Source organism: Taudactylus pleione, unplaced genomic scaffold, assembly GCF_031769625.1.
Source record: "Taudactylus pleione unplaced genomic scaffold, aTauple2 ptg000032l, whole genome shotgun sequence".
Taxonomy (NCBI): Eukaryota; Metazoa; Chordata; class Amphibia; order Anura; family Myobatrachidae; genus Taudactylus; species Taudactylus pleione.
In genome coordinates, this window is record NW_028284434.1 from 29421976 (window position 1) to 29439897 (window position 17922).

Here is a 17922-nt window from a genome sequence, read left to right on the forward strand (position 1 = left end):
CGCATGTGGGTGTCTTATGAATGGCTGGTGGGGGTCTGCATACACAAAGTGATCGCACGCCAAGACATAGTGGGTATGCTAATGCCTTGCTGTACGATTGCCTGCCTTGCTGTGTGTGCGTTAGATTTGCATATGCTGGGAGGGAGCGAAAGCATCTATGGAGCGGGTTAGAATGAGCTCCTGAATACGGAGAAAAGTTTCCGCCAGGTGAAAAATCGCAATCGGCGATACTTTTTCACGGATCTTGGCTTTTCGCTTCTAATTGAATACGTCCCAATATTCGAAAAATGATAGCTAAGAGCTGATTGGTTGGTACGTTATCTGTGTTGATTGGTCGAGTCAAACACAAGAGAGCGGGGATGTCACAGTAGCACAACACACTGAAATCTTTTATGACCTGAATCTGTTGCTGGTTGTGTTAGAATACTAAACTGCAAATTCAGTTTCTTTGTAAAAGAGTCCAATAGATTAATGAGCCATGCGGTGCTGTGTAGGTTATTTGAGCAATTCAATATTCTATTATTGTAGATGTTCTGAAATTAGTGGTCTACAGAGGAGTGACAACAAGAAAAGGCAGAGTTGAGTTATAGTAATAACTAGAAATCATAACTGGAGTCAGATGGTACTATATATATATATATATATATATATATGTAGTTGCGTTTGTTGGACCGGCACTCCACTGAACTGGGTAGAAAATACTCCCGTGCCTTCGGAAAATAAATGTAAAAAATGGCAAAGTCCGCGGCACTTGAAGATTTAAAGAAGTAATTTAATGTGTGTTACACACGTATATGACCGACGTTTCGGAGCCACACGCCCCTTTGTCAAGGTGAACAGAGAGAAAGAAAAGAACAACTAAAGTGACACTTACCTTATACCCGGAGAAACCCGACTGACAGGTGTGTTCGGACGTCGCCCGGGACCCCACGTGACGCTGCCGGAGTCCCGCACTGAAGACGTCATCGCGCTGGGAGTAGTCAGTCGCCAAGGCAACCCCGACGCCCATGCTCAGACGCGGCTCGTCCGTCTAGGTAAAAATAGTGAAGAACAACCATTAGAATAAAAAGAATATAAATAACCACACCACAAGTTTGTGTATACAAGAAGAAAGCAAGAAAAACCACAGACAGATATACTAATAATTGAATATTGAATCTAAATGATATTTATGCAGTGCCCCTAGGCTGGCCCCTTAAGCAGTGCCCCCAGCCTTAAATAGAGTCCCTTATGCAGTGCCCCCAGGCTGGCCCCTTATGCAGTGCCCCCAGACTGGCCCCTTAAGCAGTGCCTCCAGCTTTAATAATTCAAACTAACACTGGGTAACAGTATACAAGTATGTTAGGGGGCATTCGGTTTATTAATTTGTGTTAAATGGCTATTATATATGCATTTTTTTCTAACAGTGAAATAATGACAGAAAGCTATTTTTTGGGCCAAAATAAATGATGTAGTTACATTGGGGGTACATAAAAATAGGTGTAAGTACATTTTTGAGTCATTGAAGTGCTTTCTTAAAAAATGGAAAAATACACCTGTCACTGGCACCTGCAATCATAAATACACCTGCCCCATCTTCACAGCCCCCCCAAATATCTACCCCATTACTTTAAACTCATTTTCCAACACTTTTTACATTTTCATTCCAAATATGACGTCATTAATAGCCAAAATTAGCTAATAAAAAAAATTGCTGGACTTACCCCGTAGCATAATAAAATACATAAAATGGCTCAGAAAATGGACGCACACATCTGCAAACTCAGCCTAAATATAGCCTTATGGTGGCAGAGGTTAGCAAAAGAAGGTGAAAGTAGAAAAGAGAAAAACTATTGTATAAATACATTTGCATTCAAAGATCAAGTATTACAGAGACTTGATGACATCAAGGAACTTCCTTTAAAGTCCAAACCCTATGGATCATAATGATTTAAGACACATCTAGTAAAATAGATTACCGGTGATAGACCTAGAAGGGACCAAAAAGAGATATATTATCATGAAACAGGGGTTACTGATAGTCCCCACAGTAAGCAAAGAACTCCAAAACGTAAAGATGTCAGTGGAATACACTCCAATTGATTTTCTCATTGAGCCCTGCTGGATTCATGGAATTAAGGGTAAAAATCCACTTCGCTTCGACCTGGAGTAGTCGAGCAGCCCTGTCGCCCCCTCGTATAGATTTCGGGATGTGGTCAATTGCCATATGTCTGAAATCTGTTAAGACGTGTTTCCTTTCAAAAAAGTGCCATGCTACCGGCTGGTCGGAACTCTTACCTGCAATGGCTGACTTAATCGCAGACCTATGTAGTGCCATTCTCTCTCTCATTGTCCGAGTTGTTTTTCCTACATAAAGTAATTTGCAAGGGCAAGAAATTACGTATATAATAAAAGATGACGTACAAGATAGTACGTATCTAATATGATGTAGTCGTCCGGAATGTGGATGAGTAAAAATATGACCCGTGTCCATATGTTGGCACGTAGTGCATTTAAGACATTTGTAGCAACCCGGCTTCCTAGAGAGAAATGAACCTGTGGACACGTCATTGGTGGAAAAACCTGTGATGTCACTATGGACCACCATGTCTCTAATATTGCGCCCCCTGGTAAAGCAAGCAAGAGGTCTTTTATTTCTAAACATGGAGAGATTTCTATCCGTTGAAACAATAGGCCATAGTGCCCGAGTGGCCCGCTGGATGACTGCACTAGAAGTGCCAAACTTGCTTTTCCAGGGAATAACGCCCTCTGGATTCCTGGTTTTAGGTGTAAATAAAGAACTCCTCGGTGTGTCAAGAACTTCCATCTTCTCTTTATATAACAAAGTTGGATCGTAGCCCCTCTGTAAAAATTTATCTATGATCAAATCGAGACTGGCTTCTATTTCTTTAGGGTCACTGGTGATCCTTGCCACCCTAATCATCTGTGACTTAGGGAGACCCCTCTTGACGGCCGGTGGATGGTGACTGTTAGCTTGTAGTAAGGTGTTCTTGTCCGTCGGCTTGGTGTAGACCCCCGTGTGAATCCGACCATAAATATTTTTTCTGTGTTTATGAATTGTGTGCACTGTGGCTGCACGTGCATCAACAAAGGAGCAGCGCCAAGCGTGCGCCTGTGTCCCATAAGTAAAAGGCCGGCTGGCTTGTCCGTTAAAGGGTGCTGTAACCCCCAAAGGGCACTCCAAACAAAATAAAAAAATATATTTTTTTGTGTTTGTGAATTGTGTGCGCAGTAGCCGCACGTGCATCAACAAAGTAGTGCAAAGCGTGCGCCTGTGTCCCATAAGTAAAAGGCCAGTTGGCTTGTCCGTTAAAAGGTGCTGTAACCCCCAAAGGGCACTCCAAATAAAATAAAAAAATATATTTCTTTGTTTGTGAATTGTGTGCGCAGTAGCCGCACGTGCATCAACAAAGTAGTGCCAAGCGTGCGCCTGTGTCAAAAGTAAAAGGCCGGCTGGCTTGTCCGTTAAAGGGTGCTGTAACCCCCAAATTACACTCCAAACAAAATAAAAAAATATTTTCTGTGTTTGTGAATTGTGTGCGCAGTAGCCGCACGTGCATCAACAAAGTAGTGCCAAGCGTGCGCCTGTGTCCCATAAATAAAGGGCCGGCTGGATTGACCACTAAAGGGTGCTGTAACCCCCAAAGTACACTCCAAACAAAATAAAAAAATATTTTCTGTGTTTGTGAATTGTGTGCGCAGTAGCCGCACGTGCATCAACAAAGTAGTGCCAAGCGTGCGCCTGTGTCCCATAAATAAAAGGCCGGCTGGATTGACCGCTAAAGGGTGCTGTAACCCCCAAAGGGCACTCCAAACAAAATTAAAAAATATATTTTTTGTGTTTGTGAATTGTGTGCGCAGTAGCCGCACGTGCATCAACAAAGTAGTGCAAAGCGTGCACCTGTGTCCCATAAGTAAAAGGCCGGTTGCCTTGTCCGTTAAAAGGTGCTGTAACCCCCAAAGGGCACTCCAAATAAAATAAAAAAATATATTTCTTTATTTGTGAATTGTGTGCGCAGTAGCCGCACGTGCATCAACAAAGTAGTGCCAAGCGTGCGCCTGTGTCATAAGTAAAGGGCCGGCTGGCTTGTCCGTTAAAGGGTGCTGTAACCCCCAAATTACACTCCAAACAAAATAAAAAAATATTTTATGTGTTTGTGAATTGTGTGCGCAGTAGCCGCACGTGCATCAACAAAGTAGTGCCAAGCGTGCGCCTGTGTCCCATAAATAAAGGGCCGGCTGGATTGACCACTAAAGGGTGCTGTAACCCCCAAAGTACACTACAAACAAAATAAAAAAATATTTTCTGTGTTTGTGAATTGTGTGCGCAGTAGCCGCCCGTGCATCAACAAAGTAGTGCCAAGCGTGCACCTGTGTCATAAGTAAAGGGCCGGCTGGCTTGTCCGTTAAAGGGTGCTGTAACCCCCAAAGTACACTCCAAACAAAATAAAAAAATATTTTCTGTGTTTGTGAATTGTGTGCGCAGTAGCCGCACGTGCATCAACAAAGTAGTGCCAAGCGTGCGCCTGTGTCATAAGTAAAGGGCCGGCTGGCTTGTCCGTTAAAGGGTGCTGTAACCCCCAAAGTACACTCCAAACAAAATAAAAAAATATTTTCTGTGTTTGTGAATTGTGTGCGCAGTAGCCGCACGTGCATCAACAAAGTAGTGCCAAGCGTGCGCCTGTGTCATAAGTAAAGGGCCGGCTGGCTTGTCCGTTAAAGGGTGCTGTAACCCCCAAAGTACACTCCAAACAAAATAAAAAAATATTTTCTGTGTTTGTGAATTGTGTGCGCAGTAGCCGCACGTGCATCAACAAAGTAGTGCCAAGCGTGCGCCTGTGTCATAAGTAAAGGGCCGGCTGGCTTGTCCGTTAAAGGGTGCTGTAACCCCCAAAGTACACTCCAAACAAAATAAAAAAATATTTTCTGTGTTTGTGAATTGTGGCCCTCATTCAGAGCCGTACGCTCTGAGCAGAGCACACGCTCTGAATGAGGGCCGTCCTCCATAATTATGGAGCGTCCTCCTGGACGCTCGTATAGCTGTGGGTCACCACCCACAGCCTATACGAGCGTGCAGTTTGATGGCCGCGATGGTCTTGACCATCGCGACCATCGCCACTGCGAGCCGGAGCCTGCGGTTGAGTTTTTCAACCGCAAGGCCCAGAGTGATTTTGGCTCTATCAGAGCCAACATCACTCCCACTGACATCACTAGTGATGTCAGTGGGCCGGCTTCTGACGGTAGGCGTTCCCTTGGGAACGCCCCCGTCAGGGAGGCACGCCCCCCAAAGGGGGCGTGCTGTCAATCAACATCGACAGCACGCCCCCTTTGATCAGACACAACGAGCAAAGGAAAGTCCTTCGCTCGTCGCGTCTGGCGCATGCCCACGACGGAGCTCCCGCCGTCGTGCGCATGCGCAGTGCACAACATTGACCCACTTGCGAGCGGACAGCCGCTTGCGAGTGGGTCTGAATCAGGCCCTGTGTGCACAGTAGTCGCACGTGCATCAACAAACTAGTGCCAAGCGTGTGCCTGTGTCCCATAAATAAAGGGCCGGCTGGATTGACCGCTAATGGGTGCTGTAACCCCCAAAGGGCACTCCAAACAAAATAAAAAAATATATTTTTCTGTGTTTGTGAATTGTGTGCACTGTGGCTGCACGTGCATCAACGAAGGAGCAGCGCCAAGCGTGCGCCCAGTGTCCCATAAGTAAAGGGCCGGCTGGCTTGTCCGTTAAAGGGTGCTGTAACCCCCAAAGTACACTCCACCTGCATCCTTAAAGCAGCAGCGACAAGCGTGCGTCTGTCTGTTAAAGGGTGGTGTAACCCTCAAAGTGTGCTCCACAAACAATAAAAAAATTCTTCTTTTTTTTTCCTTTCTTTGCGAATTGTGTGGGCTGTAGTCGCACCTGCATCCTCAAAGCAGCAGCGACAAGCGTGCGTCTGTCTGTTAAAGGATTACATCGGTGACAGCATCCAAGTAGGCATGTCAGACAGTCCGTACATGTACTGGCAGGAAAAAGAGGCAATTTGGAGGCCCTGTACAAACAGGCTCTATTTTACCTGAGTTGCCCCCCCTCCAGTGCTCACTCCGAAAGAGTGTTTAGTGCAGCCGGGAACCTTGTCAGCAAAAGGCGTAGGAGGTTGCTTCCACAAAATGTGGAGAAGATGATGTTCATAAAAATGAATTATCAACTTTTCCAGGGAGACCAGCCTCCAGAACGTACAGAGGGCCTGTGGTGGTGGATTCCAGTGGGGACGAATTAATACTCTGTGAGGATGAGGATGTACACAACACTGAAGAGGGTGAGGAATCGGTGAATGAGGAGCATGAGGATGACATCTTGCCTCCATAGAGCCAGTTTGTGCAGGGCCAGATCAATTGCCAGCTTGTTTTGTGGGGGCCCAAACGAACCAATCATTTCAGCCACAGTCGTGTGGCAGACCCTGGCGCTGAAATGATTGGTTTGTTAAAGTGTGCATGTCCTGTTTATACAACATAAAGGTGGGTGGGAGGGCCCAAGGACAATTCCATCTTGCACCTCTTTTTTTTCTTTGCATTATGTACTGTTTGGGGCCTAGTTTTTCAAACGGCCATCCTGTCTGCCACTGCAGTGTCACTCCTGGATGGGCCACTTGTTTGTGCCGCCCACTCGTATCGCTTAGCATAGTCATCCATCTACCTCGGTGCAACCTTTTGGACATAAAAACACTATTGTGAGGTGTGAGGTGTTCAGAATAAACTGGAAATGAGTGGAAATTAAGGTTTTTGAGGTTAATAATAGCATAGGAGCAGAAAAATCAACACATTCTGTGATTTTAGCTGTTTTTATGCTTTTTTTAAAAAAAATACAGATCCAAAACACAAAACCCAGAACCCAAAACGCCGAAGGGTGGTTTTGGCAAAACCAATCCAGATCGAAAACACGAAGAAAGATCCAGATCCAAAACCAAAACACGAAAAGTGGCCAGTGCACACCCCTAATATATATATATTTATGAAGTGGATACATACATACTGTACATACACACCCACCAATATCCTACAATAACCAGCAATCACCAGAAATCAAAGATATTTGTTTTCTGGTGAATGCTGGTTGCTGTTGGATATTGGATTGTCTTGACAAGGGTCCTGATAGACTGAAACGTCGACCTACTGTATCTTGTGACATGTGAGTTCTACTTGGATTATAAAGACATCTTTATTATTATGACTTGGTGAGTGCCCTCTTTATTATTGACTCATATACTGTATATGATTTTTGTTTTTTTAAATTGCTAAAAAGTTGTTTAAAACAGCTAAAATGATGTAATTTTTCTAATCCAAAACACAAAATTTTACTTTAAAATACAAATGACGAACAGTGGGAAGTTCAAAACTGCAGCTCGGATCTGTCTGGATTCATGAAATTGGGTGGATTCTGATTTCTGGAGAACTCAACCACACATCTCTAAAATATATATACAGTATATATACTGTATCTATTCAGCATACACACATATGTACACACACATGAGTGCTGAACAGATAGTGACGCTATACATTATACACACACACAAGAGTGCTGAACAGATAGTGACGCTATACATTATACACACACACAAGAGTGCTGAACAGATAGTGACGCTATACATTATACACACACACAAGAGTGCTGAACAGATAGTGACGCTATACATTATATACACATATGTACACACACACACACACGAGAGTGCTGGACAGATAGTGATGCTATACAGTATATACGCATATGTACACAAACACAAAAGTGCTGGACAGATAGTGATGCTATACAGTATATACACATATGTACACACACACAAAAGTGCTGGACAGATAGTGAAGCTATACAGTATATACACATATGTACACACACACACACACACACACGAGAGTGCTGGACTGATAGTGACGCTATACAGTATACACACATATGTACACACACACAAAAGTGCTGGACAGATAGTGAAGCTATACAGTATATACACATATGTACACACACACACACGAAAGTGCTGGACAGATAGTGATGCTATACAGTATATACACATATGTACACACACACAAAAGTGCTGGACAGATAGTGAAGCTATACAGTATATACACATATGTACACACACACAAAAGTGCTGGACAGATAGTGATGCTATACAGTATATACACATATGTACACACACACAAAAGTGCTGGACAGATAGTGAAGCTATACAGTATATACACATATGTACACACACACACACACACACAAGAGTGCTGGACTGATAGTGACGCTATACAGTATACACACATATGTACACACACACAAAAGTGCTGGACAGATAGTGAAGCTATACAGTATATACACATATGTACACACACACACACGAGAGTGCTGGACAGATAGTGATGCTAGCATACAGCTGCACCTTTAGATACATTAATCAATAGTGTACAATACAAAAATGAAAAAAATTAGTTATTAAGATTAAAAGCAATAGTTCGTATAAAGTCTGATGAGTCAGATGAAAGGGTTCTCTCTCATTAGTACATTACCCCTTTATGTGTTTGGGTGGCAGGCGCTTATACTTCAATATACTGATAGGTAGATTTGTCAGGAAAATCTAAAATGGTACAGAATGGGCAGTATATAGATGATAGTGCATTTGCCAAAAAGAAAAATTAATGATGCTTATCTGTTAAGGGATTACAGGATTAGCAAATAGTATACACTTCAATGGTCAGTCTGGTATGGTCTCATTTAAACATGGATGATGTCATTATGGTTTTGGTATATCAATTCATATGAAAGAAAAATACTCAAAAGTGGAGTAAAGTGCTAATAATAAAGTGCTTGGTGTTGTTATAGAAGTGAAGTGTGCGTACCAGATAGTAATTCTTTAGGGCTTGTCTGTGATAGCTAAGTATGAAATCTGACTCTCAGTGCTTGGTCTGGCATTACTTTCAAGTGCATATAGATGATATCATCACAATCTCAGGACCCCAGTATAGCAGCATACAAGAAATAAAAAATCACGATAGTGTGCTATAGCACAGCAATGGGTTAAGGGGTGGGGATAAAGTGCAACGTTTGTGCTGTGCTAAACTCTGCGTACCAGATAGTAAAACCTTAAGGCGGTAACTATATATTAAAGCATACTTACTGACATTTCTGCAGGGGGCTCCAGGAGGGGTCTGCCAGGTCCGTCCAGCAGGGAGGGTGGGGGCGGTTCAGGTAGGTGGAGCGGGGGCTTGACGACGCGATCGCGTCATAATGGCACAGCCCCCGCTTTTATAATGACAATTTTACCAGCATTATAAGTCAGGGGGCGAGGCTACGATGACGCGATTCAACGCGAATTGCATCATTGCACCCCTGGACCGCCCACTTTTGCTGCAGGGGTTTGCTGGGTGCCGGTGGCCATTCTGGGGGACTTGCCTAGTCTTGCGCGGTGCCAGGGGCGGCAACTGATTATAGGGAGGCTCCTGGCAGTCCTGGGAGAGTAGGCAAGTATGTATTAAAGATAACACAGAAGCCTTAAAGAATGTCCTGGCTCATTATATATACTGTAAAAGACTATATCAATTAATCAGTGCAACTGCACAAAGATATGGAACTCAACCAAGACATAAAAATAAAGGTGTGATTATATATAGAAATCTGTCATATTGCCACAATGATGACAAATTGACCACATCTGATATGCAGTTGCACTAAAATAGCATACACTAAATGGCTGTAATCGGCAGTCTAATCATGTAAAAAAAACCAGCAGTTCTCCTACTATAAGGCCATATTTAGCACAATCCTCATCTCGTATATGATGGATGTGATGTGCTAAATTCTCCAGGATTCACAATGAATACAATACATTGCAAGGATGTATCAAATATTGCATGCAGGGACAGAACTTGCAAGACAGCTCTGTCCCTGCGAATTCTCTCTGCACACTTCTCAGGGTATTTTTCACAAAAAGTGGTTCTGTGCTTCATGCCCCACAGCCAGCTCCCATTGTTTTAGTGAAAAAAAAATAAAAATTGATAAATAGAGCCCATAGCCTTTAGTGAGGAAAACAGAAGTCAGTATATCTTACCGTATATGATAGGTTCCTTATCGGGTATTGAGCTGGGGATCGATATATCTATTTATGAGCGTGCTCCGAATTACTGATGATGGCTCAAGATCCTCAGATTAAGGGGGAAATGTATCAAACCTTCAGGAGAGATAAAGTGGAGAAGTTCCCCATGGCAGCCTATCACTTTCTGTCATGTCATAGACTGCGCTAGATAAATGATAGCCAGAAGCTAATTAGCTGCTGTGGACAACTGTCATGGTTGCATGCAACTGTGATATAAGGAGACTTGCTTGACATTTATAACAGGTTTATTTACCAATGCTACAGAGAACTCATGTGCAAAAGGAAATGGTTGTAATAACAGATGTGTAGGATGAGGCAATAAAGATGTACAAGTCCTAGTAGTATATTGCATATAGGAAAACAGGTTGTTGGAAACTAAAATGTTAACAGGACAAAAAGCAGACTCACAGGTGGATACCGGAAGGAGATGAACCACTGGGGAAGGAGCAGAGAAGTACGCCATACAGAGACTGATGAATTGCAGGACCATTTAGGAGCAGTGAAGTATGAGGAGCAGGAGCAGCGTACGAGATTGCTTTTATGTGGATACTTAAGGACAGTAGATGGTTTTAAGGATGTCCCATGAAGAAACACTGTTGCAGGTCTTCAGGATGTCCAGCATGGGAACATTGGTGCAGGTTTTCAGGAAGTCCAGCATAGGAGCACTGGATTGAGGTTTAGAGGCTGTCACGGTGCTGCAGGTGGGACTAGAGTCAAATAGTGTTAACTACAGTGTTGCTGGAAAGGACTGAAATGTAATCAAGGAACTCACCTCTAGCTACTGCAAACTCTCTTCTTGCAATTTATCTTCACAAAAGAGACAGCTCCTAACAGCAGTGCGCATCAGCCAAACAGTACACATTGTCTAGACATTACTGATAAATTAAATGTTTATTGAGAGCCACTTTCAGACATCTTACGACACACAGCATTTGAGTTTGGTTGAGATAAAGCTGTAACGTTTCTGCACAATATTACTACTGTAGTAGCAATGTTCAGCCATGGCCAAAAGATTTGAGAATGACACAAGTATTGGTTTTCACAAAGTTTGCTGCTTCAGTGTTTTTAGACCTTTTTGTCAGATGTTACTATGGCATACTGAAGTAAAATTACAAGCATTTCATAAGTGTCATAGGCTTTTATTGACAATTCCATTAAGTTTATGCAAAGAGTCAATATTTGTAGTGTTGACCCTTTTTTTTCCAAGACCTCTGCAATTCGCCCTGGCATGCTGTCAATCAACTTCTGGGCCACATACTGACTGATGGCTGCCCATTCTTGTCTAATCACTGCTTGGAGTTTGTCAGAATTTGTGGGCTTTTGTTTGTCCACACGCCTCTTGAGGATTGACCACAAGTTCTCCATGGGATTAAGGTCTGAGGAGTTTCCTGGCCATGGACCCAAAATTTCAATGTTTTGTTCCCCGAGCCACTTAGTTATCACTTTTACCTTATGGCAAGGTGCTCCATCATGCTGGAAAATGCATTGTTTGTCACCAAACTGTTCTTGGATGGTTGGGAGAAGTTGCTCTTGGAGGATGTTTTGGTACCATTCTTTATTCATGGCTGTGTTCTTAGGCACAATTGTGAGTGATCCCACTCCCTTGGCTGAGAAGCAACCCCACACCTAAATGGTCTCAGGATGCTTTACTGTTGGCATGACACAGGACGAAGACTTTTGGAGGATGGCCTGGTGTCAAGAAGGGCGGCAAAGAAGCCAATTCTCTCCAGAAAAAACATCAGGGACAGACTGATATTCTGCAAAAGGTACAGGAACTGCTGAGGACTGGGGTAAAGTTATTTTCTTTGATGAATCCCCTTTCAGATTGTTTGGGGCATCTGGAAAAACGCTTGTCCGGAGAAGGAAACGGTGAGCGCTAGCATCAGTCCTGTGTCATGCCAACAGTAAAGCATCCTGAGACCATTCATGTGTGGGGTTGCTTCTCAGCCAAGGGAGTGGGCTCACTCACAATTTTGCCTAAGAACACAGCCATGGATAAAGAATGGTACCAAAACATCCTCCAAGAGCAACTTCTCCCAACCATCCAAGAACAGATGGGTGACGTACTCTGCCTTTTCCAGCATGATGGACCACCTTGCCATAAGGCAAAAGTGATAACTAAGTGGCTTGGGGATCAAAACATTGAAATTTTGGGTCCATGGCCAGGAAACACCCCAGGCCTTAATCCTATTGAGAACTTGTGGTCAATCCTCAAGAGGCAGATGGACAAACAAAAACCCACAAATTCTGATAAACTCCAAGCATTGATTAGGCAAGAATGGGCGGCCATCAGTCAGTATGTGGCCCAAAAGTTTATTAGGTAGCATACCAGGGCGAATTGCAGAGGTCTTGAAAAAAAGGGTCAACACTGCAAATATTGAATCTTTGACTAAAATTAATGTAATTGTCAATAAAAGCCTTCGGCACTTATGAAATGCTTGTAATTTTACTTCAGTATAGTAACATCTGACATAAAGGTCTACTAACACTGAAGGAGCAAACTTTGTGAAAACCAATACTTGTGTCATTCTCAAAACTTTTGGCCATGGCTGTAGCAGTTGTGCACTAGCGATGAGGGGAGACTGGCCCTCATCTCATAGCTCTTAGTGTCAACAAGGACTGATATACAGTGCCCCCCCAGCCTCTGCTCACAGCTATTCTCAGTGTGAACGGTAAGAGCCGTGCCTACACCTCCTCCCCCCGCAGCTCTCACAGAAGTTGCCTCTGGAGATGCCATGGCCACAACTGTTTCCAGGAATGTGTGCCACGGTCACGGAGGCACATGCGTACATTGTGTAGTGTCTGAAATGTCACACCTGCTTAAGTCATTGCAGCCATTTGGTTGCACAGTTAAAAAATTACTATTGCTGATGTTGCAGCTGATGTTTGGCAACAACGAGACAGAAGACGCAGGCAGGGACATAGTTATTCAAGCTGACTGCTGTCAAAATAAAATATATTTAAGTTGCAGGAAGTTAAAGCAGGAAGGGGTTGTGTTAGTTTGAAAAAAAATTACTGTGAGCTGCCACAGATAAAGGAGAGAGAGAGAAGAGATAGAGAGTGAGAGAGAGAGAAAAAGAGAGAAGGGTGGAAATAGCAAGAGAATGGGTGGAAAGAGAATGGGGGTTGAGGGAAGAGAGGGAGAGAATGGGGGAGAGGAAACAGTGGTAACGAGAGAAAGAATTGGGGGGGTGAGTCTGAAAGAGAGGATGGGGTGGGGATGATATGGAGAATGGGGAGTGAGGATGATAGGCAGAAGGTGGGGTCCAGATGATATAGAGAATGGAGGGTGGGGATAATAGGGAGAATGGGGGATGAGGGTAATAGGGAGAAATGAGGGTGGGGATTATAGGGAGAATGAGGGGTGGGGATGATAGCAGAAGATGGGGTGCAGATGATACAGAGAATGGAGGGTGGGGATAATAGGGAGAATGGGGGGTGAGGGTAATAGGGAGAATGGGGGTGGGGTGATTGGGGGGTGGGGATGATAGGGAGAATGGGGGTGGGGATGATAGAGAAAATGGGGGGTAGGGACGATAGGAAGCATGGAGGGTGAGGATGATATGGAGAATGGGGATGATAGGGAGAATGGGGGGTGGTGGTGATAGGGAGAATAGGCTGTGGGGATGATAGGAAGAATGGGGTGGGGATGATAGAGAGAATGGGGGGGTGGGGATGATAGGGAGAATGGGAGTGGGGATGATAGAGAGAATGGGTGGTAGGGATGATAGGGATCATGGGGGTGAGGATGATAGGGAGCATGGGTTGAGGATGATAGGGAGAACAGGCTGTGGGAGTGATAGCGATAATGGGGGTGGGGATTATTTAGAGAATGGGGGAGGAGATGATAGGGAGAATGGGGGGTGGGGATGATAGGGAGAATGGGGGTGAGGATGATAGGCAGAAGGTGGGGTGCAGATGATACAGAGAATGGAGGGTGGGGATAATAGGGAGAATGGGGGGTGAGGGTAATAGGAAGAATGGTGGTGGGGATTATAGGGAGAATGAGGGGTGGGGATGATAGAGAGAATGGGGGTGGGGATGATAGGGAGAATGGGTGGTAGGGATGATAGGGATCATGGGGTTGAGCATGATAGGGAGAATGGGGGTGAGGATGATAGGGAGAATGGGGGTGGGGATGATAGGGAGAATAGGCTGTGGGGATGATAGGGATAATGAGGGTGGGGATGATAGAGAGAATGGGGGTGCAGATGATACGGAGAATGGAGGGTAGGGATAATAGGGAGAATTGGAAGTGAGGGTAATAGGGAGAAAGGGGGTGGGGTATAGGAAGAATGAGGGGTGGGTATGATAGGGAGACTAGGTGGTGGGGATGAGATGGAAGAATGGGGGTGGGGATGATAGAGAGAATTGGGGATAGGGATGATAGGGAGCATGGGGGGTGAGGATGATATGGAGAATGGGGATGATAGGGAGAATGGGGGGTGGGGATGATAGAGAGAATGGGTGGTAGCGATGATAGGGATCATGTGGTTGAGGAAGGATAGGGAGAATGGGGTGGGGATGATAGGGAGAATGGGGGTGGGGATGATAGGGAGAATAGGCTGTGGGGATGATAGGGACAATGGGGGTGGGGATGGCAGAGAGAATGAGGTTGGGGATGATAGAGAGAATGGGGGTTGGGGATGATACAGAGAATGGGGGTGAGGATGATAGGGAGAATGGGGGTAGGGGAAGATAAAGACAGAAAACGGTGGTTGAGGAGGATATAAAGGAAACGAGGAGGCACAACGGGTGGACAACCTCTGCAATGCTAGCTAGCCACCAGGTGGATAATGGGTCTAAAATTCTAATTCCTAATAGCAAATAAAATCAAAGTGATCTTTCGATATTGATGGTAATTGGGTAACAATGATGTCTACTCTTTTTTACTTTTCACTAACTTTGTCTCTTCAATTCCAGCTAATATGAATTGAATTTATTTGCTTAATAGAAAACTCCCATCTTCATTAGTCCATTAATTTGTGTTCCAAGACAATAATTTATATGTCTGAAATGCTCAAAATTCTGTTGCGGCAGTTCCCCACCTGCTCATAATGCGATGCAGTCAGGAAGCCGACGGTCGAAATTCCGACGCCTGTCATTATACCTACACCGGGAGCCCAACGCCCGGCATACCGAACGAAGGTTAGCTGGTTGGCGGGTGTGGACAGCCACGGGAGGGAAGGTTAGGTTTGCAGCTCCCAGGGGGGAATTAGGGTTAGGCACCCCCCCGGGAGGATTAGGCTAGGGGAAGGGGGGGTTAGGGTTAGGCACCCCCAAGGGGAGGTTAGGGTTAGGCACCCCCCAGGAGACTTAGGTTTAGGCTGCGGGGATGGGGGGTTACGTTTAGGCACTTAAGGGAGGTTAGGGTTAGGCACTAGGGAGGGAGGTTAGAGTTAGGCACCCCTAAAGGAGGGTTAGCGGGGGAAGTAGGTTTAGTAAATACTTATCTTTTTAGCTGTCAGGATCTTCACTGCTGCCGGTCTTCCGGCATCGGGATTTGAACATAGGTCCGGCGGTATTTCATACCGATCCCCTCATAACATGTGGTGCATTATCAATATATATCACAATGTATGTTCATCTATTGATTCTTGCTTGCTACTTCCCAGAATCCACCCCTGCCAGAGGCTAGAAGTGCTTTTCCAGATATCCTGGGCTGTAGGCCCGAGGTTAGATTGCAGTGCCAGAAGGATGATGTATAATTGGTCTCCTTGTTATAGAGGAAACCAGCTCAGGCTGTCTAGCCCTAGATATGTATGAAGATTTTGCAGGAAGGGGCATGCTGCCCATTTCTTTATGTATTTATCTTCTTATGAAGCAACATTCCGTTTTCGTGGGGTGGTTATTTGGAAGCTGATCCTATTATAGCTGCCAGCCAGTTGCATAGAATCTATTGGCAGAGCAGGGGCATGCCTGCAATAGACAGTTGGTCATCTACACTGTACTTTATAAATAAGGTTTGTGTTGCCTGGTTCGTCAGAGGACATTATTGCCCAAGCCAATTTTTTGGTGAATGAAGAAAAATTAGCTCATTTAGGGCTCTATTTACTACAATCCGCATATTGAATGCAGATTGTAGTGTGATATTAACGAATTCAGGTAATGTCACAGGGATTTACTACAAATCCCTTGCAGGGACAGAGCTTGCGATAAAGCTCTGTCCCTGCGAATCCCCTTCGGAGCCCCCCCTCCCTTAATTACACACACCTGCATGATCCGGGCCTCCGATGATGTTCTCCATGCCTCCGTTCAGGTGATCTCCCATACTGCACTGGGATCCGATCACCTGATGACCGGGCAGCAGTGCACTATGGGAGACCAGCTGACCGGAGTGAGAACATCACCGGAGGCCCGATCACCGGTCCCTGGAGTCAGGTAAGTCAATTTTTTTTTTTACTATTTTTTTTTACATTTTTTTTACAGTAATCAGCTTGCGGTCTGTTTAGACCACACAGCTGATTACTGGTGCCGACTCCCGGCTGTGCTCTCCCCGTTAGAGCGGAGCAGGAGTCCGGTAACCGGGGGAGACCCTGGATAACGCCACCTCCAGGTGGCGTTATTATCAGAGGGCTTTCCCCTGTATTTTTTGCACATTTTATTTTTAGTAACTCTGGTCAGATCACATTTCCCATTACAATTATGGGAAATGCGATCTGCTTTACTAAAAATAAGTGATACTTAGGGGTTGAAGTAGAATTTTACGAATTCTACTCCAATTGCCCTGTAATAACTATAGGTGACACTAAAATAATGTGAAAAGGGTGTGAAAACACCCCTTTTCACTTTATTTTAGTCAAAATAATGTTAATAAATAGAGCCCTTATTCACTGGTAGCAAATTTCTGAAGACATGACTTCCTACAAGTCATCATGATGTCCCTGATTTTACAGAAGGGCAATTGTTTTACCAGGTGGCCAGCCTTTTCTATAGAAACAAATACTATATAAATATGTAAACACTTGGGGAATATTTATTCATGTACAGAGAGTAGATAGAACTGTCTGTAAAAATATCCAAACAAAGGAACAACAGGAAACATAACACAGGAACAGGAAGGAGAAACACAAAGTCTCAAGTAGCACATGCACCCATGTCACCTAGCAACTGTTTTCCCTCCCTACAGTAATGAGTAATATAACTATTAATACTTACTTTGGATGATTTGGAATAATTTCTGCTTGTTGTTATTCTAATAATTAAGCTGAGAGGTTATTTTGCATTATCTGTAGTGTAATTACAAGGAGGTAATACTCAATTCAATTTAACTTAACAGCGTGCAGAGTAATATCATATTAACATTGCAGACATATTTTACCCTCATATGTGAACATTTCTATTATGGGGTATGTTCATTGAGGGCAAAATTTACTAAGCGGCAAGTTCTAAACCCTGGGAGTTTGGTGGCTGTTTGACAGCGGGTTCTAAATAGGGGTGTGTATCGGCCACTTTTCGTGTTTTGTGTTTTGGTTCTGGATCTGGATCTTTCTTCGTGTTTTGGATCTGGATTGGTTTTGCCAAAACCACCCTTCGGTGTTTTGGGTTCTGGGTTTTGTGTTTTGGATCTGTATTTTTTTGGAAAAAAGCATAAAAAGAGCTAAAATCACAGAATGTGTTGATTTTTCTGCTCCTATGCTATTATTAACCTCAAAAACCTAAATTTCCACTCATTTCCAGTCTATTTTGAACACCTCACACCTCATAATAGTGTTTTTATGTCCAAAAGGTTGCATCGAGGTAGATGGATGACTATGCTAAGCGACACGAGTGGGCGGCACAAACACGTGGCCCATCTAGG

General features: G+C 44.1%; 1 long non-coding RNA gene across 2 annotated transcripts in view; it reads right to left on the reverse strand.

The window, feature by feature from the left end:
• The window catches only part of LOC148538994 (uncharacterized), a 204890-nt gene that overhangs the window by 135531 nt on the left and 51437 nt on the right, over nt 1-17922 (reverse strand). For both annotated transcript variants that reach the window (XR_015871351.1, XR_015871352.1), the window contains exon 3: nt 875-1030. This is a non-coding gene — a long non-coding RNA (uncharacterized LOC148538994). The remainder of the gene's footprint in view (nt 1-874; nt 1031-17922) is intronic.